The sequence below is a fragment of the Akebia trifoliata genome, unplaced genomic scaffold (assembly GCF_017979445.1).
Source record: "Akebia trifoliata isolate Shusen 1 unplaced genomic scaffold, ASM1797944v1 Contig00176, whole genome shotgun sequence".
Classification (NCBI taxonomy): domain Eukaryota; kingdom Viridiplantae; phylum Streptophyta; class Magnoliopsida; order Ranunculales; family Lardizabalaceae; genus Akebia; species Akebia trifoliata.
This window is the reverse complement of record NW_028236854.1, coordinates 1-27,901: the sequence shown is the minus strand read 5'-3', so window position 1 is coordinate 27,901 and position 27,901 is coordinate 1. Positions and strand designations below refer to the sequence as shown.

At 40.2% G+C, this 27,901-nt stretch overlaps 1 pseudogene; it reads left to right on the top strand.

Moving 5' to 3' along the window:
• The first annotated feature begins 2,652 nt into the window (after window positions 1-2,652).
• Window positions 2,653-26,790, top strand: LOC147381891 (homeobox-leucine zipper protein ROC2 pseudogene; annotated as a pseudogene).
• The last annotated feature ends 1,111 nt before the right edge of the window (window positions 26,791-27,901 follow it).

Sequence of the window (27,901 nt, the reverse complement as noted above, 5' to 3'; positions counted from 1 at the left end):
CCAGTATCTACAGGCCAATTTCCAGAGAGGACAGCAGCACCAGTGTAGGTAGGGGTCATGTTACTCGTTCGCATAGTCAGATGACTAAAGGCCAGGGAGAGACTTCGAGGCCTCAGGTTTAGACTGCTAGACCTCCACTACTGTCATAAAGGATACCTACAAGTCAAGCTAGTAGGGAGCCGGTCAGATGTTATGAATGTAAAGAGTTGGGACATCTGAGGAGACAATGCCCCAAGATTCCCCAGCAGACCCGTGATTCAATGACCCAGGTAAGGGTCTATGCTACAGCTTCCGAGGATGCCATGGAAGGTATAATTATGTTATACAACTGTTTAGCACATGTACTGATGGATTCAGGTTCCACGCATTCATTTGTGTCGTCTGGCATGGTAGATAAGTTAGAACTCTCTACAATAAACACCAATATGACACTTTCATTGATGACTCCCTTGGGAAACAAAATAATACCACATCAGGTGTGTAACTCATACATTTTTAAGATAGGAGATAGTTCATTTGAACTGAACTAGATAGTCTTAGAATTTCGAGATTTCGACATCATCCTAGTTATAGACTGGCTAGCTGCATACCATGCAGTTGTAGATTGTTATGCAAAGACAGTTAAGTTTGGTGTGCCAGGACAGCCAGAGTTTAAGTTCAAGTTTAAGGGAATTCGGAATCATGTAATCCGAGTGATAGAACCATCTAAGAATGGGAATAATTGGGATAGGTTGTATAACATGAATGCTACTGTTAGTAAGGGGAACGAAGAGTCACTAAAGGTGGAGGCAATCCGAATAGTATGCGACTATCCCAATGTCTTTCCTGTAGAGTTACCTAGGTTACCCCCAATTAGAAAGATTGACTTCTCAATCGAACTAATTCCAAGAACTAAACCCAAATCGATTCCAACTTATCGAATGGCCCCAGCAGAAATGAAGGAGCTAAAAAGTCAATTGGAAGAGTTGACAGATTTGGGTTTCATTCATCCGAGCAGCTCACCTTGGAGTGCTCCAATTTTGTTTGTAAAGAAGAAGGATGGGTCAATGATATTATGCATTAATTATCGAAAATTGAACCAAGTGACGATAAAGAACAAGTATCCACTCCCCAGGATTGATGATCTGTTTGATCAACTAAGAGGTGCCAAGTACTTCTCAAAAATTAATCTAAGATCGGGATACCACCAGTTGAGGATCAAAGAGGAGGATGTTTTAAAGACAGCATTCTGAACTCGGTTAGGGCACTTTGAGTACCTAGTAATGCCGTTCGGTTTGACTAATGCACCTGCGATGTTATGGATCTCATATAGCGAGTATTTTGGGATTTCTTGAATGTCTTCATTATCGTCTTCATTGAGGATATCTTGATCTATTCAAAGAAGGAATTTGAGCATGAGGATCATTTGAATGTCACACTTCACAGGTTGCACTAGGAGAAGTTGTATGCTAAATTCTCCAAGTGCGAATTCTTGTTAGATGAAGTGAAGTTCTTGGGTCATGTGATTTCCAAGAATAGGATATCGATGGACCCGTCGAAGATTGAAGCGGTTATGAACTGGCAGAGACCTACTACAGTTATTGAGATCAGGAGTTTTCTTGGACTTACGGGATACTACCGTAGGTTTGTAGAAGGCTTCTCGAAGATAGCTTCGTCATTAACGAAGTTAACTCAGAAATGGGTCAAGTTTGAATGGACTGATAGCTACGAAACAGCATTTCAGGAGTTGAAGACTCGACTAACCACGGCACCCGTTTTGATAATCCCTAAGTCAGGAAAGAAATATGTCATTTATGCTTATGTTTTTCATATAGAACTTGGGTGTGTATTAATGCAGGATGGTCAGGTAATTGTTTACACATCGAGACAGTTGAAGATCCACGAGAAGAACTATCCAACCCATGATTTAGAGTTGGCGGCTATAGTGCACGCACTCAAGATTTGGAGACACTATTTGTATGGGAAGACCTTCGAAGTATATTTAGATCACAAGAGTCTAAAGTATTTATTCTCGCAGAAGGAATTGAATATAAGGCAGAGGCGATGGATGAAGTACCTGAAAGACTATGACTTTACATTGCATACCATCATGGTAAGGCTAATATAGTAGCAGATACGTTGAGTCGTAAGAAAGATGGGGTGTTTGCTCACATAAGGATTGAGGAATGAAAAATGCTAGAAACTGCAACCGCTTACGCATTCAACATTCCCTCAAAAATAGATGAGCAGAAATCCGATGTAGCTCACATGAGAGTACAACGCTAGATCATTGAGAGGATTATTGAAACTCTGAAGATGGATACAGAATTGGAAGGGTACCAGGAGAAAGCAGAGGACTTCGGTGAGCAGAGTTGGAGAATTCATGATGATAGTAGTATACGGTTCAAGAATAGACTTTGGGTTCCTCACGACATTTTGTTGAGAAAGGACATAATGGATGAAGCCCATAACTCGCATTTTTCTATTCATCTAGGGAGTACCAAGATGTATCAGGACATGAAAAGAAATTTTTGGTGGCCGGCAATGAAAAAGCACATTGCCCAGTATGTGAGTTGTTGTATGATATGTCAACAAGTAAAGACTGAGAATAGGAGACCTGCAGGGTTATTGCAACCACTTCCTATTCCGGAATGAAAATGGGAGCACGTGACTATGAATTTTGTTAGTGGATTGCCGAAGGCCAATGATGGGATTGATGTTGTATGGGTGGTTGTAGATAAACTTACTAAGTCTGCTCATTTTCTACCTATCAAGATGACTTACACTGTGGATAAGCTGAGCAGGATTTATGTCTCAAAGATTGTGAAGTTACATGGAGTCCCAGTTTCTATTGTATCTGATAGGGATCCACATTTTACATCACAATTTTGGCAGAGTTTTCGAGTTGCATTTCGTACGAAGTTGAAGATGAGTACAGCATTCCACCCACAGATTGATGGGCAGTCAGAACGTGTTAATCAGATATTGGAAGACATGTTGAGGGCTTGTGTACTAGATTTTGGAGGTAACTGGAAGAATCACTTGGCAATAGCTGAATTTGCCTATAACAATAGTTACCAATTTAGTATAGGCATGGCACCATTTGAAACGTTACATAGCAGACTGTGCAGATCGTCGAATTGTTGGGCAGAAGTTGGAGACAGTATTCTATTCGGACCCAACATCGTCTCAGAGACTACCAAGAAGATTAAGATAGTTCGAGAAAGGTTGCGGGTAGCACAGAGTAGATATAAAAGTTATGCAGATCATCGTCGACGACTGTTAGAGTTCGTAATCGATGATTTTGTATTCTTGAAGGTTTCTCCAAGAAGAAGAATCAGTAAGTTTGGGATTAAGGGTAAACTAAAGTCGAGGTATGTAGGACCGTTTGAGATCATAGACAGAGTTGGCACAGTTGCATACAAGTTGACTTTGCCTGCTCAATTAGAAAGGGTTCATAATGTATTTCATATATCGATGTTGAGAAAGTATGAACCGGACCCATCCCAGATCATTGACTGGTAGTCCTTGAATCTAGAGGAAGACATATCATATGAAGAGAGGTCAGTATAGATTCTTTACCGTAAAGAGAAAATGTTGAGGTCACGAGCTATTCCGTTGGTTAAGGTGCTTTGGAGACATCACAATGTCGAGGAAGCGACTTGGGAGAAAGAAACGGAGATACGTGCTCAATTTCTAGAATTATTCTTCGATTGAGGTATGTTTAATTTCGAGGACGAAATTCTTATTAAGGGGAAGAGGATGTAATGACCTGAAAATCCTAAAATGTATCTCGAGGAAAGAATTTTAGATCTGTGCATTGATTTAAAAGTATAGATTCTTAATTTTTAATATTTGAGAAAAATTACCTTCACCAATAGATTTAGAAGGCTAGAGAAACATACTTTAGCTTATAAGCACGCGTAAATCTGAAGTCGATTGAAAAAGTTATCAAATCCTCAAGTTTCGCATTAGATATTTTCTCAATAGGTAAACGACACTTTAGAGACGTAATTTGAGGAAACCGATCATACCATTAGATTCGTGTTGAAAAATCACCCGAAATAGAGTATAAGTTTGTCTAATTTGGTATTCAGGAAAAATAATTATCAAAATGACAAGTATGTCCCAACTAAGTTATATAAATATCTGAATTCTATTAGAAAAATTAGATTTTTCTTATTCTTCTCTCCAAACAAATCTCTACCCTTTTCCCTCGATATTTGAAACTCAAGATTTACGTCAAACGAGAACGATCCGAGCTTAGCCGCAAGAAGGAAAGTTGTTCCTCTCGCCAAGGGTTACGAGTGGACACAAAGAAATCTGATTTTCGTCAGAAGAAAAATTTGGAGATTGACCGGACGCGATTTTAAACTCCGTTTAATCGTTGAATATAGCTTGAGGTAGGTTGCCTTCCTTTCTACCTTCTAGTTATGCGATAATTTCATAGAAAATCAATGCTATCGTTGATAAATTGATTGTTTAATTAAGTTTATACATATTTGAATGATTTGAATCATGTTTGCATACTTATTTATGATTGATTTTAGTTCATTTGATGTAATATGAGTGTTTTATAGTTGGTATAATATTTGGATCGATTTTGATCAAGTTTTGACGAAAAATTAGCAACTCGAAAAGTATCCAAATGTTGAGTTTGGTTCTAATTTTTTTTTTTTTGCTTCCATATAGTATGTATACCCATTTTCTACTTTTATTTCATTAAAAACAGTTAAGTATTAATTTAATTTTTTAATAATTAAATAAATAAAGAAAGGAAGAAATAACCCGTTTTAAATTTCGACTTTGAAAAATCATTTTTTCAACACTTAGCCAAATTTTCACAGATTTTCAACTTTTAAGTCTTATGGTTTTATCCTTATTTTCGAGTCTTTCGACTCAACAAAAACCATCGAATGGAATTGGTTGATGCTTTATGGATTTCGAATTTCTTCAAAGGTGAAATTACTTTGATAGATATGTAAGAAATTAGATGATATATTGATCGATTTAATTGATGGATGGATAGAGAGAACATATCTTCTCGACTAATTGATGGGACAGTGCCTCCAGTTCTACATAGTGGCCATGCCACGTAAAATGTGATAGATAGATAGAGATATGAGATGGTTGATGGATGGAAATGACAGATAACTGTCACTAGAGGGTACTACCAGACTTTGTTTGTATTTTCGATTAAAAGAAATGCTATACTATACACAAAATAAACTATTTTGTTTACTAGAAAAGGTTCGTAGAAAACCCATAAAGAGTGACGCGTTGTTGTGTATCCAGAAGCGACGAGTCAATTTAGGATAGTGTTAGATGTCATATGCTCTTCTGTAGTATGGGATACTTAGAGCATATTACAGCTTATGAGATCCAGGAATTTCTCCTACTTATTTCTTGGGGAACGTTGTATGTAAAGACGGTCTCTGTATAGTGTAGATCTAGGTGGGGTTCACATGCATTTCCTCTTGATAGGCTTTTACCCGAGGGGTCTCCTAAGCTAGTTAGTGATCACTTTTAGTCTGTAGTCATTAAACGGTCGACCTCACTGTTAGTTGAACTCAGTATTGGATTCTTGGTCAACGGCCAATCTGAGTCGGATAAATGGTCATCCAACCGTGGTATGATAGACTGGCCACAAAATCATATTATAACGATGGGATTCCACATCGGAGGTTAAGTTTGGAATATCATATTACCATAGCTGAGGCGGTTATATCGACATGTTCTTCTATTCTCTTATCGATTACACCGCCGTGTTCTGATTCTGTATCTTTTCCTTATTTTGTAATGATTGTTAGATGTTTTCATTTAAAATATGCATATGCTACTTTAAATGATTGAAAATGATAGATTAAAGTTATTATAACTGTTTACTGAGTATGCTTAGACATTTATCATATGTTACATTATGAAAACTTGCATCATTTAATTGTTCTGATGATTACTCGTGCATGTATGACTCGTTGTTAAAACGGCGTTCATCCTGCTGAGTAACATTCCCTTGTTACTCACCCTATCCTTCACATTTCAGATTATTCAGCTCTTGAGGAGCCGTTATTTGATGAGTCTTTTGAGGAGGTCCCCGATGAAGATCAGATTGATGTCTTGTTGCCGCCATGTCTTTGAGGACTAGTAGAGGATCATAGCGATTTTTGATTGTAGATAAGAAACATGTTAGCCTTTAAAATTTTTGTAATTCCATATATTATGAGACTGAGGAATTGGATGATATATTATTTGATGATTGTTTCTATTTACTCTACAGTCTTGTATAAATGTTAGTTAAATGTTTATTCCGTTGCGTATATATATATATATATATATATATATATATATATATTCATAAGTATTATTACTTGTGAACGTTCTAGCAGGTTGTATGATTGATTACATCACACCTCGAGATTCTGACTGATGAATCATATAGGGATTCATGTTGGGATTTTGGGGCGTGACAACTTTGTCTTAATCTATCGATGGGGATGGAGACATTTGTTGGAGATGAAGTATTTTGCGTATTTCCTTTTGTCGCATTAGCAACTTTTATGATTCTTGGTTGGGCCTAGGCCCTAAGGAAATTGATGGAGAGGATGGCTGATAAGATGGCTATGTGGATTAATTTATATATTTGATCATATATGTGGCGCCCCGCCAAACGTTAACACAAATCCCTATGTCAGATCTCGAGGTACTAGGTGGCACCTCGAAATTTTGGCATGGTCTCCTATGTTTATGTTAGCATTCGAAGGTGATCAACCTGCACCTGATAAACGACATATAATCCTGCATATATGCATAATAAATATTACAATAGCGGAAACCTACATACATTTAACTACGTACGATAGATCAGAGTACGGAAGGATAACAAAATACAAAATTATACAACTATTTTTTCACTCTAACAAAAGTCCTAATGCTCGATAAAAAAATCATAATACTCCAAGACGAATCTGACACCATTAGGGGTATAACCCCAATACTCACCAAGTAAGGGACTCTAACTATCTATCTGACCCACCAGATGATCCTCACTCGTGCTCTATACCTACCTCGCCAAGATCTGAATCTTAAACTAAAAAATTGGAGAAGGAAAGAGTGAGTAACAATGATTACCCAATAAGGAAGAAAATAATTTCTGCCAATAATCTCTTCTAGCATGAAAGAATAAGCATACTAAATCATTTTAAAATATATAAAATTTTACAGAAGAAACTACGATTAATTAGTACATATAGCTAGGGATGAGCAACTAAACATTTTAAAACTGACATTACATCAATCAACAGTACACACTATTTCATTTTCTTTATATACAAATCTAATTGACCAAACAGAAATATTAAACATGCATTTCATTTTATATATCAAAGTAAGGCAACAGATACATAATACACTATGGTGGAGTATTGGACTTAGAGAGTTGGGATTCATGATTGGATCGCTCCCAGTCGGGACATGATATTACAATTCTTCTCTGACTTTTAGTTCATGATTTTGTGGCCGGTTGTTGCATTTACCACGTTTGGTTGACCATTTATCCGGCTCAGGCTGGCCGTTTGATGTGATCGTAAGCAATGGGTCTATTTTTGATGTGTCAGAATTTTCGACTACTATAGATTGTTAGTGATCACTGACTAATCATCTTCTTCTATGCCTGTCAGACGTGCATGTGATTCCCAAATATACAAACTATTTATATACGACCACATTTACATTACAAGTTCATTGGTAAAGATAGAGAGGAATAAACACGGATTCCAGTTGTGACTCCACTCTCATACGCGTCTCATACCACATATGAGCTTGGTGGTCCCTACCATACATCTCAAGAGAGTACACCACTCCGGATGATATGACGCACTATCCCTTCAGGCATTCACAGACTCTTTAACAACTCACAAAATAGCAACATATACATATATAATTTTCATTTGAAAAAAGAGAAATTAAAAATACAAGATTGATAATGGATATCCAGTTTCCTACCATGCAACTGTGGCCAACCGGTCTAAAATAAATAACGGAACAGAAACGTAAACAGTGCCTCGCACTAACAGAAAGTAAATAAATATGCAACCAGTAACATTATCCTTGGATATCCGTTCACCAACCTACACACAACACAACAATGTAAAATGCAGACATCACCCCTCGGGTATGACTTTGATATTTTACCGTTTTCATACCTTTTTTCCCTTTTTTCAAATTTCACAGTTTTTAATTTGTCAAACAAAATATCAATTTTCTTATATTCATCAAATCAATATGAGTTCATTGAATATTAAATCATTTTTCCAATTATGAAATTCATTTTCATCAATAATATTGAAAAAGTACAACACTTAGATCAAAACGGGGTCCGAACGGTGCACAGGACTCAATTGACAGAAATAACCAGTTGAAATATCCTACCCACGTATAATTTGTCAAGAAATATAATTAAACATATCTAATATGCAAGTTCTGACGTGAATTTGAAATAACCAATTGAATTCTATATTTTTGGAAACTCACCACAAAATTTTAATAAAATCCTAAATGCAATTTTCACAATTTACGATTACTAATAGAAATTGAGAGTTACTTACTATCTCTATGCAACGGAATTGAAGCACGTGCACGAAAAATCAAGGCGATCGACACGGAAATCAAGGTAACTCATATTTCGAGACTGCTGATTTTCTAAACCGACCCTGTGATTTCGAAGATCTCGACGCCGTATATAAATACGACTGATTTTTGATGATACAGGATGAAAAAGAAAGTGAAATGGAAAGAGGTTGGGTGGGTTTTGTAGAGAACACGCCTGCGGACGTTTCTCCCTTCTGCGTCGATCGTCGACGACGAACAGTTTGCAACAGATCTGAGGTTGAAAATTAAAAAAAAAAACAAATTTTTTTAAAAAGGTTGGCTGATTTTTGGGTTATTTAAAACGAAGGTGAAAGTGAAAAAAAATTAAAAAAATTTATTTATATATATCTTGGGACGAAATCGATATTTTGCCTATTGTTTTGATCGACGATAACTTGACCGTTCGAATTCCAAAAATGACGAATGAATACTCTATTTCATCTAATTTTTCGTTCCGGATCTAATAATATGGTCAATTTCTATAAATTTTATCCCTAACAAAAATTTACATTTTTGACCTGAGGTGACCCTTAAAATTGATGTCGTTTTTGTTTTTGACGATAATTCGACTTCCTAATCTCCAAAAATGACAAATAAATAGTCTATGTTCAATAATTTTTTGTTACGACCCAATGGTATAATCGAATCTTAATAATTCTTGTCCTATCAAAAAGTTACTATTTTAGCATGGTCCGACTCGGAATCGAGGATTTTGCAATTTTTATATTCGGACTCGCATTTGAGCATGCTTACAGGGTAAAGTATGTTTTTCGATCATTTTGAATCCATTGGTTAGGTCAGATTCCAATAAAAATGATCAGAAATGTCCTAAAGTTTTACTTCTAAGTCCCACTTTTAAGATTTTTTTAATATTTCATTATTTATTTTTTTTCTCGAGATACGAATTAAAAACTCGGGGTTTTACAATATAGATACTTAAATATAATGAAAAAATTCAATGTTAGAAAGCTCTTTCTAACATTCTTAAAAATACATTCTGATCTAATGTTAGAAGAATCTTTTTGACACTGTATAAAATGTTTTCTAATCTAATGTCAGAAGGATCCTTTTGACATTATTTCATTATTCGGTAAATCACTTCACATAATTGATTGTTGAAATGTTTTATCAAAATTCTTCATGTTCTATTTATTAAGGTGAAATGATTTCGAATTATCAAATTACTTGGATTGTGCAATTTCTTGCCTTACATAGTGGGTAAGGCAAGTATACAACCATTTGCATTGTAATCAAGGGGATTGTAGACACCTCAATTTGAACGGGCCACTTCTCGAAAGGGCCCAAAAATATCGATTTTCTAAATAAATGGGCCAACGGGCCTTAAAGGCCCAAGTCATTGAAAAGTGACATTTTTACCAACCCGAGGCCCCTAAAACCTCTCAATGGTTTAGGAGGCCACCAAAAGGACTCGGCCTACCTTACGCTATCCCATTATTCACCGCTTCCCTTCCAAAAATTAAAAACGCCAAATTTTTGATAAATTTCACCAACGGGCCTAAAAAGCCCGATTCGCCAACACGTGGCATTTTTATGATTGCAAAAATCTAAAAAAATTAAAAATGTGAGACTCGGGATACCTACCCCTCCTCTACTACCACCGCTCCGCCTCAACCAATCCCTAAAACCCAAAACCATTTCTAAAACCCAAGCCCAACACTACAAAGCCCACAAATCATTAACCATATTCAATTCATTATCCAACCCACAACCCTAACCCATAAACCACAACCCACATCAACCAATCACTCTTTTATCATCAAAAGATGACACATGTCATCACCCCATCTCACCTCGCTCACCCAACTACCTACCCCCATTAATTTGCTTTAAATCCCATCTACCCACACATCAACCCATCACCTTTTCTCTCAAATCAAACACATCTACCCACATCCCTAACCTATACCTCCCCTAATCTACCCTCATCATTCCCTATAAAATCTACATCTACAACCTAAACCTACACCATCCTCTCAAGTCAAACACTCAACCTCTCCCATCAACCTATCCCAACCCTTTATTTCCACCCACCTTAACACATGGCATCATCTCCCTCACCCTCCCAAAATATCATCAACCACCTCTTTAAATTCTCCATTCTCTTAAATCAAATACCATTTAATCACAAACCATCATCTTAAACTCACCTCACCAAACACTCCACCCAAATGGGTTGGGTAGGATCCAAACCATTTGGGTCAAAACTCACCCATTTAACCCCCCTTCCCTAAATACCTCCAATCTCCTCTAAATTACACTCACTTCTCTCTCAAACTCATAACCATTCTACCCTTTTTCTTCACTTCACCCCATTATATCCCTAAAATAAACTCCTCAACATCTATAAATACCCTCCTCCTCTTCCCAAAAATGGCCCCCAACTTCTCATTACAAAACTTCTCCCCAACACTCTCTCTACTAACAACCATCACCAATTCTCACCAAGATTACCATTCTCTCTCACTAATCATCCTCAAGTCTCACACAAAAAAACCACCTACTACACTCATCTCTCTCATCATCTCTTCTCTATTCCTTCAACCATACAAAAGTTGTATTTGCTTAAAATACTAAGGACTCAAGAAGACTCAAAGAAGAAGAAGAAAGAAGATACAAGGTTGATTCAAAGCAATCCCCCCCTTTCTTCTACACCCTCTCCTCCTCCCTCTTCTATCACCCCTCTCCCCTTCATTTTATTTTTTAGGATGAATGGACCCCAAGGCTAAAGGTCTATAAGGGTCATTTCATCAATGGAATGACCCTATGATCAAGCTGAAATGAACCCCTATTTAGGGTACAAATGCACCCACGTGGCACATTATCTTTCACACTTTTTTTAAAAATAAAAAATGACCGAGTTAGTTGAGGTTACCACTCTTTAGTGGGGAGAAAAGGGTGCCTAACACCTTCCCTTTTCTCCAACCGAGCCGCTTACCCCGAATCTAAATGTTCGATTAGTTCCTATCCATCGAGAGTCGCTAAAACGTCAAAAATGTCACTTTTTCAAAAAAATGCACATCGGGTGACCATTCACACCCACTTATAATATGAATGGTGGCGACTCCAAACCATTGTATATGTAGTCGTCATAATGACGAAATCACGTGTCTACAGCTTGGCGACTCCACTGGGGAGTAAAGACTCCACCCTCGTGTCAACTCGTTATTTTGGTAAAAAAGGAAGGTTTCAATTTTTATTTATTTTTATTTTTGCAAGCTAACAATACTTGTTGTGTGTTTGTATTTATTTTTTAGGTAGGTTTCCTTTATTTATTTACTCGGTTGAAAAAAAAAAAAACAAAAAATCCGATTTTCACTTTATTTCTCCGATTATGTCATTTTAAGCATGCGTATCATCAAACAAATGAAAAAAAAAATTTCTTTTTTGGCCCAAGCCAAAAACCAGAGGCAATGTGCCTCAAAATGTGTATAAAAAAATAAAAAAATAAAAAAAAATAAAAAAATAAAAGTCATTTTTCTTCTTTTTTGGCCGAATGGACAGTCGAACTTAAAATGATCATAACTTTCTCGTCCGATCTCCGATTAGCTATTAGTGCATATCTGGGGGGGTAGAACAAAATTTTCTACCAAATGTGACAAAGTCAGCAACATTTTGACAAGTCAGAATCGGTTTTTGAGCTCATTTACTATCGTTTACGCTATCATTTTCGTTTGACGTCTCGTCGCGATACAAAATGAGTAGGAAAAAAAGAGCATAAAAAAAGGAAAAAAAATTTGGCCCAAGCCAAAAACCAGAGGCAATGTGCCTCAAAATGAGCACAAAAAAAAATTAATTAAAAAAAAATTAATTAAATAAATAAAAAATTGTTTTTTTTTTGCTCAACTTGTTCCTTACATTGTCTTGGAAACTTTCCTCTTGGAATTTATTTTTATTTTAAGTTTTAATGCTTCAAAAGATCAAAACGGATCATCTTTTCCAAACTTAGGGCGTACCGCTCGCCACTTTTTGATTGATCAAAATGAAATTCTAAGTGATCATTGGTTGGACTATAAAAAAAAATAAAAAAAATGAGAAGTCCTTTTATGATTAGTTCATTCGTAAAATTGAAAAAAAAATGATGAAAAAAAAAAAAAAAATTGATGGTTGATGATGAATGTGCGACTGTTACGGACAAATTATCTAAAAGGCTGTGATCTGGCCAACGGGCCTACTCATTTGGAAAATACCCTGGGCACACCCTATCTTATTTGCACACACCACTAGCACGTTTACTTTGCTGTGTTGCAAGCTTGCATGTCCCTAATAGCCAACGTGGCACTAGTGCGTGGCCCGGTCTCCTCGGAGATGCGACGTCATTCATGAAAACCACAACTCCAATCACGTACCGTAAGGTATAAAAAACTGGGGAATCAATACCGTTTGATCAGGTGATTCTGAAAGGTATTCGATACACCCATGTTGGAGCGACCTGAGCCTTTGTCCTATTGTAAGCCGCACGGTCACATGTCCCGATTGCCAACGTAGTACTAGTACGTGGTCGGTCCCCTCGCGGGATGCGAAAACCATTTATGAAAGCTACAACTCTTGACTCATACCCATAGGTATATAAAAGATAATCCAAGTACATCAATTGCACTTCTTGGTCAAAACCAGTGCCTAAGCAAGATCCTGCCCCGCTGTACCCTACTGTACGAGGGGGATAGATTACGTCTATTCTAGACGAGAGAGGTACTTAAGCGGGCCTTTGCTCAGCATCGTGCGCCACCTCTCAACTGGGGATCAAACTGACTGTTTTTGGCTTCAGAGAAGTGAATTGAAATTTTAGATTGTCACCTATACGGTATATCAAACCAAGTCACCATGTACCGTCTGATTGAGTACGCTTGAGAGGTATATAGGTGTGCTTGGGCAAGAGTAGCCAGATAAAAATGCATTGCAGTAGTAAGCTTAGAGTCTAAAAACCTTCCCTGTAAGTCACGACTCGAACTTATCGCGGGTGTTCCCGGGTTGTTGAAAGAACTTGATGATTGATGTATGTGGATGTATGTGAATAAAAGATCAAAGTGTATGACTGTCCTCAAGGGTCAAAATTTTGTTTTCAGAATTAAAATGGGTACACCGACCCAATAAAGAATCCATTTCTTGCAAAAAAATATGACCCAGTCCATCTCGATCCAATGATCATGATAGGCCGGGCCATTTAAATCAAAATGAAAATCAAATTTTCAAAAAAGAAAAGTGTTTTCAAGAAAGTATTTTCCATAAGAAAAAAGATTTTCAAAAGAAAAGTAAATTTACATTGACGTTGAAAATGTACTGAACATTCTCTTGTGTCAACTCAGGATGCTGGCTGCAGGCAATAACCCAATCGACCAATTGGTCAAAACAACCATCACAGGGATGCACACCGTAGAGAAATTCAACTTTGCAAAATTCATGTTGAGATGCACCCTGTACTTTCACGAGTTTGAGATAGATTGGAATCTTTTGCGCGCTATGGCCAAGCGTTGGAACCCATATCTTCACATCTTCCACATTGGGCATATGCACTTGTGTCCTACTCATGAAGACTATTGTGGTATCATGGGGATATCTACTTCAGGTCCTCTAGTCAGGCCTTCATTGAAAACAGGATATTCGGGTGAACTCGCCACAGGCCTAAACATTTCAAAAGAAGAAGCCAAGGCCTTAGTCCGTAACGGGAGATTGGATTTAATACCCTTATTGAGTCCATACCACTCCCGCAGTCATCCCATCAATGTAAAGCCAGATGCTTGGAGAGCCACTAGAGACTATCGATTGTGTTTAGGGATCTTAGCCAAATACATACTGACCTCCAAAAGTGAGGGTCAAACTGTTCTTGAGTCTTTCATAGACATAGCTTCCCAGCTCTCTAGAAAAGCCAATCCCGTACCTCTTATTCTAGCTGAAACCTTCTCAGGTTTGGATGCCATAAAAAATGGTGAGGGAAGGGATTTCAAAGGAAGCCCTCGCCTCTTTATATGTGGCTCTGCGACCGTCTCAAAATTGTGGACATTCTTTCAACCCTCGAGTATAGGCCAGAGCACTTTTCCAAGAGAAACATGTTAGTGCGTCACAACTCAGTCAAGGCTTGGGGCAAATGGTTGGATTCTCGTCTTGCACGTCATATTGGTTTGAGATGCCCTTGGTGGATGACGGACTACCCTGTTTTAGGTACCAAAGGATCCTATTATGTCCGTTTGATCGGACTGGATGAGACATCTTTTTACCAACCTGCTCTGATCCCAGAACAGTACGGAGTACCTATAGAGTTTTGCTACCTCAACACAAACAATTCTTTTTCTCCGAACCATTGACTGAAAAGTTAGTGCATCTCATTGAGAAGGCTTGGAACAAACGCACCTAGGGTATCCAGATGGACCAGCAGAGTTCAAAGAGTCAGTCGTTAGAACTAAAAGAAGCAAGCCTAATTGTCCCAGCAATCCTGATGACGATCAAAACAAATCCAAGCGTCCATGTAAAAGAATGTAAAACAGGATTATTTGAAAGTTGTAATTCAATGAAAATCCTATTTGTCAAACAATTTCAATAGTTCAATGAAATTTCTTTCAGTATATTTGTGGATAATCATGGCATAAATGAATTGTTTAATGGGTTGGTGTACAAAATTCAAAATGTAATCTTCTTTTCAAAGTCTTACCGACTCCGTGTTGATGCCAGCTCCGTGCTGATGTAATCATTTTAAATTTTACCGACTCCGTGTCGATGCCAGCTCCGTACTGATGAAATCTTTTTTAAAATACCTTTACCGACTCCGTGTCGATGCCGGCTCCGTGCTGATGAAATTCAAAATGCTTTACCGACTCCGTGTCGATGCCAGCTCCGTGCTAATGAAATTTTTTTTCAAAATCACTTCACCGACTCCGTGTCGATGCCAGCTCCGTGCTGGAAATTTCACTTTTTCAAAATACTTTACCGACTCCGTGTCATGCCAGCTCCGTGCTGATGAAATCGTTTTTAAATTTTACCGACTCCGTGTCGATGCCAGCTCCGTGCTGATGAAATTTCATTTTTTCAAAATACTTTACCGACTCCGTGTCGATGCCAGCTCCGTGCTGATGAAATCGTTTTTAAATTTTACCGACTCCGTGTCAATGCCAGCTCCGTGCTGATGAAATTTCTTCTTTCAAAAATACTTCAGCGACTCCGTGTCGATGCCAGCTCCGTGCTGATGAAATTTCACTTTTTCAAAATGCTTTAACCGACTCCGTGTCGATGCCAGCTCCGTGCTGATGAAATCGTTTTTAAATTTTACCGACTCCGTGTCGATGCCAGCTCCGTGCTGATGAAATTTCTTTTTCAAAAATGTTTTCCCGACTCCGTGTCGATGCCAGCTCCGTGCTGATGAATTACATTTTTCAAAATATTTTCCCGACTCCGTGTCGATGCCAACTCTGTGTTGATGTAATTCTTTTTCAAAATATTTTGCTAGTCCCCGTGTTAATGCCAACTTCGCGTTAATGTCGGCTCCAAACCAAAGAACTCTTTCTTTAAAACTCGTTCGCTTTAAAATAAATAACTTTTACCCAACCTAATAAAATGTCAGGCATTTTTCTTTTTGTAAACAAGATAGTAATGCTTGGTCTTCTGTACCCAAAGGTGGCCAAACGAAAGAAGTACAACAACCTGAGAAGCCTCCGTATTTCCTTCGATCTACATCAACTATGAGCAACTCAGAGGACCCACAACCTGCGACAAGTGAACTTGCTGAAGCTAATGCAATGATAGCGAAGTTAATAGAAACAACGAAAAGACAAGAACAAATGTTGATGGCTGTTTTTAGTAATACTAACTTCCTACAAGCGCAAGCCGCTCAGCACCAAGCATCTGGATCAAATCCAGAACCCCTTGAACAGACACGACCAGATCAACAGACTACCACACCTCCTACGGTGCCAATGTATCAGGGCCCTCCACTTTACATCCCACAGAATCAACCACCTCCGGTGGTAATCCCAGATGATGAGTGTGACTTCAGGGTGCCTGAGGCCAAAAATGCCACTGATAACAAAATGGCCCAGCAGATAGAGTCTCTCCAAGAAGAAATGAGACGGATGAAGGGTACAAATACTTTAGGAGGAACAAGATTCAGGGACCTTTGCTTTTATCCTAATGCACAGTTGCCGGTCAAGTTCAAATGTCCGGAGTTTGAGAAGTACAGTGGGGTGGGGTGTCCTCTGTCACATCTAAAACTATACTGCGGATCCATGTGCCAATACGGCGAAGATGACAGGCTACTGGTGCAATTGTTTCAAAGAAGCTTGACAGGGCCAGCACTTAAATGGTTTTCCGGATTAGACCATACGCTTATCAAAAGTTGGCAAGACTTGGCTGAAATGTTCTGGCATAATTATCGGTTCAATACGGATGTGGGATTGGATCGAAACGACATGGCTAAAATGGTGAGAAAACAGAGGGAAACAGTAAAAGAGTATGCCCAAAGATGGCGGGAGTCTGCTTCACAAGTGAGGCCTGCAATGACTGAACAAGAGATGAACACCACGTTCATCTCAACACTAGGGCATGCCTTTATACGCATCTGGTTGGACATACCACGGGCACTTTCTCCAATCTTGTTCAAGTGGCAGACCGGTCGAGGATGGGATCCGAACTGGTTTAATATTTGACTTCACATCCCTAAGTGCAGCAGCAGGGACATCGGCACAGAAGAAGTTCGTGCCTTTTGTCAAAAAGAAAGAGGAAACTCAAATCAACAATGTACAACCCAGCCAACCTCTTTTCATTCAGGCACCAGTTCAGAGGCCGCAGGCACCACAAGTCCCTTGGGCGCCAGTACCTCGAACTGCTTGGGTCCAGCACCGCAGAATCTCTTTCAGACAGTTCCTCCGCAAGTACAACCAGTACCACAGTATGGGCAAAATCAACAAGCACGACCCAACAGGGTAAACAGAGTATTCACCAGATTGCCTATGACGTTGACAGAATTACTTCCGCTCTTGCTTAGGGGAGAGTACCTCACGAAACGACCACCAAATCCAGAGGCTGCGAAAGGACCAGGGTATAACCCCAGCTTGTTTTGTGAATTTCACATGGGTGCACCGGGGCACTCTACTGATCAGTGCTGGCAACTCAAGCACCAGGTGCAAAATTTGATAGATAAAAAAGCACTCATACTGGATGGACCTGCCAACCCACCCCAACAACAGAATATCAATCAAAACCCCCTACCTACTCACAATGGAGAGGGGAGTGGGCATAGGGTAAATGTCATCTGCGGAGAACTCGACTTCAATCCCTCGGATTTGATAGCGCCTATCGGTGCAAAAGTCAGGGTACGCTTCACGAAGGAATCAAGGACGTCAACGGTTAACACAGTCAACCGTTTATACAGATTCATCGCAGAATTCACAGCTACCTCTCAGAATGGCCAACCTCACCATCCATCCCCCTCATCAAAATACCGCTACCGAACCCGACCCTTTAGTTATACCTTACGGATCACCCCATCATCAAAATTCAACCCGACCTCCCCTTGTTATACCCTACACACCACCATATTCCCAAGGATCAACTCGACCCCCTCTCCATATACCATACACCTCATCTTCACGACCACCGCTCATCATCCCATACACTCCATCAAACCATCGCCACCACCTCTCTCATCCTCAATGTAAAACCCGATCCACCTCCCATGACCATACACTCACCCAAACCATTCCCTTATAACTCTATCCAGGCAGTTCCCTGGAGTTACGAGACAACCATCACCACAACCTCCGGGGGAAGCCATGAAGAAAGCAATGGTGGCCGACATTGGGCATATGACAAGGGCAGGGCGATACAAAAAATATCGAAAAATGGGGGTGAAAATCAAGGAAGAAGGCAAAGGGGTGACCGACGAAGAGAAAAGAAGCAAAAGGGAAAGGGTAAGCTGTATAAGGAGGAGAAGACGGAAGAAAAAGTGAAAGTGACAGACGAAGAAGCCACAGACTTTATTAAGCTCGTCCTCAAGAGAGAGCATAATATAGTGGACAGATTGAACAAACAGCCAGCTCAAATCAGTATCCTAGGTCTAATGCAAAAGTCAGAAGAATACCAAGAGGCATTACTGAGAGTTTTGGAAAAATCGCATGTACCTGCAACTACCTCACCTACGCAACTAGAACAAACGATTGGCCAGATAATGGCCCCCAATCCCATTATTTTCACTGAAGATGAATTGTGCCTTGGAGGAACGGGGCACGTCGAGCCACTAAACATCATGGTCATATGCAAGGGCATGATGGTTGCGAGGGTGCTGATTGATAATGGCTCAGCGCTTAATGTTTGTCCACTTGAAACCTTCCGGAAGCTCAACGCTGATTGGTCTCATGTGAAGCCCAACAACAAGGTCGTCCGAGGCTTTGACAGCTCAAGAAGAGACTCCTTGGAGAGGTGGATTTACCCATCACAATAGGCCCGTGCACCTTCGAAGTAACATTTGAAGTCATGGAAATACCGACAACCTTCAATTTATTACTGGGCAGGCCATGGATCCACATAGCAGGGGCAGTACCTTATTCTCTACACCAGAGAGTCAAATTCATCATGGGACAGAGAATGATATCCGTTTTGGCAGAAAACTTGATCCCGGCCGGCAGAGCTCCGGACGTGCCATTTATTGATATAGAGATGACGAAGGACAAGGCACTCTACCATTCGTACCAATTCGCGGCTGTCAATCACATCGAGAAGGGGAAGGAGAAGGTAAGAGCAAAGCTATCAAGAGCAAACCTTATGATTGGTCGGATCATGAAGAGGGCAGGTTATCGACCCAAGCAGGGTTGGGACCAGGAGAAAGGAAGAGCTACACCGGTCGAAGCAAGAAAGGATACTCATTATTTTGGTCTGGGGTTTAGGCCCACAAAAGAAGGATATAGCAGAAATGAAAGAAAAGAAGAAAGAACTTCGACTAGCAAGAAAGCAAAATCGGGAATCGAATGTCTGGAACCTCGGCCGAGTCCCTCACATTAGCGTTAGCTTCTCAAAGTCTCATATCAGACCCGACAACCTATCGGAACCACCATTGGCAAAAAGGGCAAAAACGGTAAAAATCGCACCACTGCACTTTCAAGAAGACTCAGTTGTTGAGTCCCAACCATCCTTCGTAGAAGGCATTGATGTTCTATTCAATGGGGATTCCAACGAAAGTCTATCCGAGACCGTTTTAAAATCCACCAACGTGGAAATCACTACCGACCAAAAGGAAGACTCACCATTTTCAACGGGCATTGACTGGGCATCAGTCGTCATCCCACCAAGCTTGGGAGGGACCATGCCCCAATCTGACAAAAATCAATCGGAGATCATGGTTATCTCCGAACCACCGACCAAATCACCCAACACATCACTTTCACATCTCATCCGCCCCTCAGAGAAGGGGAAGTTTTGAACAATTGGGAGGAATTCCCATTGACCCTTGAGGCTGTTGAGGCCTCAAAAAAAAAAATGCCGTTAAACAATCTAGTTTGCCCGAGGATCATAACGAGTCCTCGTCCTCGGGTAAAGACTGTTTTGGGGCTCCCTATCTTTATTAACGAATTCGCATGATTGTTCTTCTTATTTCAGGTATTCGAAAAGTAACAAAAAAATAATATTCCTCAAAATTTCTCAAAAGTCAAAAAAATCAAAACTTTTAAAATTACAAAAAAATAGATATTTTTCAAAAGTCAAAAAAAGAGTTTTCAAGGGATATGTCTCAATCGAATGAGTACCAATAAAACAGAATTTGAAAGGGACGAGTATGATTTCAATCTTGAACTCGACTTTGACCTCATGGGGATAGAAGAAGATGAGAGAGAAACGGATAAGAAGAGACGAATCAAAGAGTCTTAGACGAAGACTGGAAAGTAGAGAACGTCACGAGAAAGGATTCAGCCAAATATTGAGGATACAGATTCAATCAATCTTGGTACCAAAGAGGACCCACGAATTGTCAAGATCGAAGGCTTATTAACGTCACAACAAAAGAAGAAATCAAAAAAACTCTTACAAGATTATCAAGATGGTCTTCGCATGGTTGTACAGGGATATGCCGGGATTGGACACAGATCTTGTCGTACACAAGCTACCAATTGCCTCCGGAAGTAAGCCGATTAAGCAGAGAAATTGAGAAGATTAAAGCCAGAATGGACTCTCAAGGTCAATGACGAAGTCATGAAACAGTTCGAAGCCGGATTCTTGCAGTCTCTACGTATCCTGAGTGGTTGGCTAATGTCGTCCCAGTACCCAAGAAGATGGGAAGGTACGCATGTGTGTTGACTATTGGGACCTAAACAAGGCCAGTCCTAGGATGATTTCCCACTTCCACACATCGACACTCTAGTCGATAGTACAGCAGGGCATGGCATATTCTCGTTCATGGACGGCTTTTCAGGCTATAACCAAATAAAAATGGCGGAAGAAGACCAGGAAAGACTGCATTTATCACGCCATGGGGTACTTTTCACTACAAAGTCATGCCATTCGGGCTGAAGAACGTAGGGGCGACTTACCAACGGGCAATGACCGCACTATTCCACGATATGATCCACAAGGAAATGGAAGTCTATGTAGACGACATGATTGCTAAATCCAGCATTGAAAAAGATCATCTGGTAAATCTAAAGAAGTTGTTCGACAGGCTGAGGAAATACAGTTTAAGGCTAAATCCTGCAAAATGTGTATTCGGGACAACATCGGGCAAACTACTAGGTTTCATCGTTAGCAGAGAAAAGGCATCGAGATAGATCCGACAAAAACCAAGTATATCCTCGAGATGAAAGCACCCGTTTCAGAGAGAGATGTTCGGGCATTCTTGGGGAGGATACAGTATATTAGCCGTTTCATTGTGCAGCTTACGCCTATCTGTGAGCCAGTCTTCAAGCTACTAAGGAAAGACACGCCAAAGAAGTGGAACAAGGACTGTCAGGAAGCGTTCGACAAGATTAAGCAATATCTGCTCAATCCACCAGTCCTAGTCCCTCCTACTCTAGGCGCGACCTTTGCTGATGTACATCTAGGTACAAGAAACGTCAATGGGGTGTGTGCTAGGGCAACACGATGAATCAGGACGGAAAGAACAAGCCATTTACTATCTCAGCAAGAAATTTACCGAGTATGAAGCAAATATTCAACACTTGAGAAGACTTGCTGCGCATTAGTCTGAGCATCTCAACGACTACGCCACTATCTGTAGTTACTCAACTATGCTTATTGCTAGAATGGACCCCCTGAAGTATCTTTTCGAGAAACCAGCATTAACAGGTCGCACGGCAAAATGGCAACTATTGTTATCTGAGTTTGACATCACCTATGTCACTCAAAAAGCCATCAAGGGCAAGCAATCGCCGACCACCTAGCCGAGCACCCGTTGCCTGACTACGAGCCATTAAAGACGAACTTTCCTGACGAAGCCATACTGATCACTGAGGTTGAAGACGATAATGATGAACCAGGCTGGAAAATGTACTTCGACGGAGCAGCCAATCAGAAAGGAAACGGAATAGGGGCAGTTCTGATCAAGCCAGGTGGATCCCACGTGCCAATCGCAATCAGACTAAAATTTCAATGTTCCAACAATGAGGTTGAATACGAAGCATGCATAGCAGGGTTGAAGGCAGCACTGGATCTCGAGGTAGATGAAATTGATGTTTTCGGAGATTCAAGCTTAGTAGTCTATCAAACGACTGGAGAATGGAAGACCCGAGAGCAAAGACTGGTCCCTTACCACGAATATCTGGAAGAACTAAGCTCACGCTTCGATAGGATTTCATTCACGTACATGCCGAGAGCTAGAATCAGTTTGCAGATGCACTAGCTACACTTGCCTCTATGATCAACATCTCAGAAGACTTAATCATCGACCCTATTGAGATTGGAATTCAAGATGAGCCAGCCTATTGCTTACTCGTTGAAGTAGAAGAATCTGAAGAAAAGCCATGGTATTCTGACATCAAGGCATATCTTGAAGATCGAACACTCCCCTCAGACGCAACGCCAAATGATAGAAGGACCATTCAGAAGCTAGCAGGACAATTTTTCTTGAGCAACGGTATTCTGTACAAAAAGTCGCACCATGAGATCTTACTTAGGTGCGTGGCAGAAACGAAACAGAAGCGAAACGACTAATTGAGACTGTACATGGGGAGTCTGCGGACCTCACATGAATGGTCATATGCTTGCTAAGAAGATCATGAGGATGGGATACTATTGGTCGACAATGGAAAGTGACTGCTATAAGCATGTCCGCAAATGCCATCTATGCCAAATATATATGCCAACAAGATCAATGCCCCACCTTCAGAACTACATAATATGACTACTCCTTGGCCCTTCTCACTCTGGGGCATGGACGTCATTGGGCAGATCTCGCCAAAAGCTGTAAATGGGCATCGTTTCATCCTTGTTGCTATCGATTACTTCACCAAATGGGTGGAAGCTGCATCATACGCCAATGTTACAGGAGCAACGTCATGAAGTTTGTCAAGAACAACATCATTTGCCGGTATGGACTTCCAAGCGGATTGGTAACTGACAATGCCAAGAACTTCAAGAACAAAGATATGATCAAAATGTGCGAAGACTTCCAGATCACCATCACAACTCTGTACCCTACAGACCTAAGATGAATGGAGCAGTCGAGGCAGTCAACAAGAACATCAAGAAAATAATCGAGAAGATGGCAGTTACGTACAAAAAGATGGCACGACATGTTGCCTTTCGCCCTTCACGCTTATCGGACTTCATTTCGAACTTCAACTGGGGCAACTCCGTACTCCTTGGTGTATGGCATGGAAGCAGTCTTACCCGTAGAGGTTGAGATTCCTTCCCTCCGAATCTTAAAGAAGCAGAGTTAGATGAAACTGAATGGATTCAAGCTCGGTTCGATCAGCTGAATCTGATTGAAGAGAAACGCCTTGCAGCCATTTGCCATGGACAGATCTATCAACGACGAATAGCTCGCGCCTATAACAAGAAAGTTAAGCCTAGGGATTTCTCGCCAGGAGACCTGGTCTTAAAGAAGATTCTGCCAATCCAAGAAGACGTCAGAGGAAAGTTCAGACCGAACTATGAGGGACCATTCATCGTACAGAAGGTAATGACGGGAGGAGCTCTGATTCTCACAGAAATGGACGGACAAGTCTTCCCGCAACCGATCAATGCTGACACTATTAAGAATATTACGCCTAAGACTTGACCCTGAGATGTCGAAAGGCTATTTTTGTTATCCCAAACAAACCATCACACCCTAGTCACCCCTTTGAGCCATCACGTTCATTTCTTAACCTAAGACTGGGGTAAGTCAACAACTACAAAAAAAAAAAAAAAAAGATCAGAAAAAATAGAAAAATCAAAAGCATCAAAGTACTCCTGGCCCGCATGAGGATAAACTGTGAACGGCTAAAAATACAAAAAAAAAATCAAGAAAGTCAAAAACTCGAACACTTGATCTTGGCTCGACCCAAATCTCCAGCCTAAACAAGTTCGATAGACGTTGGGAGGAGACATAGATCACTTTTCCGAAACAAAAATAGACGAACCCCATGTTTATTCCACTTTAGATAAACTAAAACCCAGACCTTAACCTTTTTGTAACCTTCTACTACCATAAGCCTAAGCCAACGTTTCGTCCTACTTAAAGTCCTTTTTGATCAGGAAATGTTCTAGGGCAACATAACGACAGTGGCAACACCAATGATCTTGCAACTTAGTCCGGACCTCAAAGTATTGTCAGTCGTTGGAAGACTCGAGAGGGGAATCCAGATCGGATATTCGAAAAAAAAGAGTACCCCTACAAGAGTAGAGTCGTCGATCTTGCAGCTCAACTTAAGTCACCAAGCCACAAAGACACTGAGACTTCGAGCAGAATTGTAACGAAAAATCTAGAAAAATACAAGCATGGTGAAAGGGCATAGTGAAAACCTGAAAGGGCGCTATGAGTAAAAGAATCAGACTATGGCAAGATCAAAGCCACCAGCACGATGAAAATCCCAAAAAGGACGTCGATGCGTTAAAAATGTGGAAACCGGATCTGATGAAAACCGTTAGTGCATCAGAGGCCATAAGGTTATAAAAAAAAAAAAAAAAAAACAAAAAAAACAAAAAAAAAAAAAAAAAAAAACAACTCTGCCCGCAAGAGTATAAACTGTGAACGGCAAAATCTTTCCAAAATCCCGAGACCCAAACGGATAATAGTCTTCCAATACTAGGGCACTGGGAATGACTCTAAAGGAATCAAAAGAGCAATTGACGTTTATATCCTCTGTGATTGGTAAAAATACCAAGATCGTCGCAACCAAAGATTTTACAAACTCTGAATTTATCTTACTCATTTGATAAAGATATTTCATAAAAATTTCAAAAAGAAAAACTACTATTTTGGGCCGATGATGAAAAAATCTAGGACTTATTCAAAACTTCAAGTTTTCAAAGCATTAGATACACCTGAGGCCAAGTAAGTACAAAACCTATTTTCTTTGCATTAATCTTTCAACATTTTGTAATGAAATCAATCAAACATCATGAAAAAAAGAGTCGAAGCATTTTTACAAAGCACGGAGCCGGACAGCCCGACTCATCATCAATTTTTCAGCCTGACTCATCATCACGACTCACTAGACGAGACGCGAAGGCATCGAAGAAGGGACCGCAGGCAAGCCCCTCCTAAGATCACTCCCGGGCCTACTGAGGTAGATAAACCATTGATCATCGGACTTATAGTTGCAGCAATGGAAGAGTTTATAAGAATAACCTAACTAGGGAAACCCTTATGAATGCGTGCCCTTAACGATGCTTATGAATTCTAAGTGAAGATGAGTACATACAAACATTCCCGAGGGAATTGGACAAAAACTATTTGGATTGAAATCAGAAGCTTCTCGAAGAAACTGCCGTTGTTATCATGAATCACATTAACTTGTTGAGATCCTTATGGATGTGAATCAGTGGTCCACCATGTTTTCTAACATTATTTCAAAAGCAACCACTCTTGAAGTCATATCATAGGCGTAGCCGAAAAACTACAATGGAGTCCTTCAAGTGATGACAGCAGAATTTCAAGTCCCTTCACCTCTGGTTCTGACTTGAGAAAATTTCTTTGTAAGGTATTGTAAAAACACTGAGGGGATTTGGACGGTGGTCGATGTTTCCTTGGATCATTTTGTCCTAGCCCGAGATCGAGATGTTGAAGAAGGCCATCATGCTATTTAATCCAAGAAATGCTAAATGGTTACTCCAAGGTTATACGGGTCGAACACGTAGAAGTGGATGATAAAGCAGTTCATAGTATATATAAAATACTGGTTAACTCCAGCCTTGGGTTTGGCGCAAAGCGTTGGGTTGCTACCCTAGATCGACAAGGTGAACGCCTTGCAAGTGTTATGGCTAGTAACATGCCCGCTGGAGATGCTGGTATGATCACAAGTCAAGAAGGGCGAAAGAGTTGAAGTTAGCTGAGAGAGAATGGTGATGAGTTTTTGTTCTGGTGTAAGTGCTTCTACTGTTCACACATGGAAAACATTATCCGGGAGTGGCGCTGAAGATGTAAGGGCCATGATTGGAAAACGCATAGATGATCCCGGCAGGCCTCCTGGTATTGTGCTAAGTGCAGCTACTTCTTTCGGCTTCCAGTCCCACCAAAGGGAGTTTTCAATTTCCTTCGCGATGGGAACTTTAGAAAGTGAGTGGGACATTCTTTCTAATGGCGGTGCTGTTCAAGAAATGGCACATATTGCTAATGGTAGAGATCCTGTAACTGTGTTTCTCTACTACGAGTTAATACTCCCAATTCCAGTCAGAACAACATGTTGATATTACAAGAGAGTAGCACCGATGCAACGGGCTCTTTTGTAATCTATGCTCCTGTTGATATTGTTGCAATGAACGTGGTTCTAAATGGGGGAGACCCAGACTGTGTAGCACTCATTCTCCTTGGTTTTGCTATACTCCCCGATGGGCTAACAGTAAATAGAGGTAGAATTACTGAAGTTGGGTCTGGTGGATCTCTATTGACTGTCGCATTCCAGATCTTGGTCGATTCGGTTCCAACTGCAAAACTCTCTCTTGGATCAGTGACAGCTGTTAACAACCATATTGCGAGTGCTCCAACAGCAAAACTCTCTCTTGGATCAGTGACAGCTGTTAACAACCATATTGCGAGTGCTCCAACAGCAAAACTCTCTCTTGGATCAGTGACAGCTGTTAACAACCATATTGCGAGTGCTCCAACAGTAACACTCTCTCGTGGATCAGTGACAGCTGTTAACAACCATATTGCTTGTGCTCCAACTGCAAAACTCTCTCTTGGATTTGTGGCGACTGCTAACAACCTCAGTGCTTGCACCATTGAAAAGATCAAAGGTATCAAGGGACAATGTATGAATTGAGAGGTTTAGCTTATGATAGAAAAGAGCAAGATCAACAAAAGAAGGTGAAAAAAAAAAAAAATTAAAAGAATTTCAAAAACCTTTCGAGTTGCACTCAACTCCGATTTGTCAAAACACGATCGAAGAAATAGTTGAATTTCAAAACTTATCAAATTTTCATCAAATCGAAGATCTCATACGAGCTCCGCGCCATCGAGATCAATGAATTAATAAGGCAAAACTCTATCAGACCCCGTGCTTGAGCAGCCCTTTTCCACAAAAATCTTCAATACAATCGATAATTTGAGATCGTGTTTGTACAGAACTTTTCTGGCCCGTACAAATAGGGATTTAGTCTATTCTTTGCAGTTCTTTGCACGCAATTCCTGCAAAGAAGGGCAGCTGTAGACACTTCAATTTGAACGGGCCACTTCTCGAAAGGGCCCAAAAATATCGATTTTCTAAATAAATGGGCCAACGGGCCTTAAAGGCCCAAGTCATTGAAAAGTGACATTTTTACCAACCCGAGACCCCTAAAACCTCTCAATGGTTTAGGAGGCCACCAAAAGGACTCGGCCTACCTTACGCTTTCCCATTATTCACCGCTTCCCTTCCAAAAATTAAAAACGCCAAATTTTTGATAAATATCACCAACGGGCCTAAAAAGCCCGATTCGCCAACACGTGGCATTTTTATGATTGCAAAAATCTAAAAAAATTAAAAAATTAAAATGTCAGACTCGGGATACCTACCCCCCTCTAACTACCACCGCTTCGCCTCAACCAATCCCTAAAACCCAAAATCAATTTTAAACCCCAAGCCCAACACTACAAGCCCACCAAATCATTAACCATATCCAATTCATTATCCAACCCACAACCCTAACCCATAAACCACAACCCACA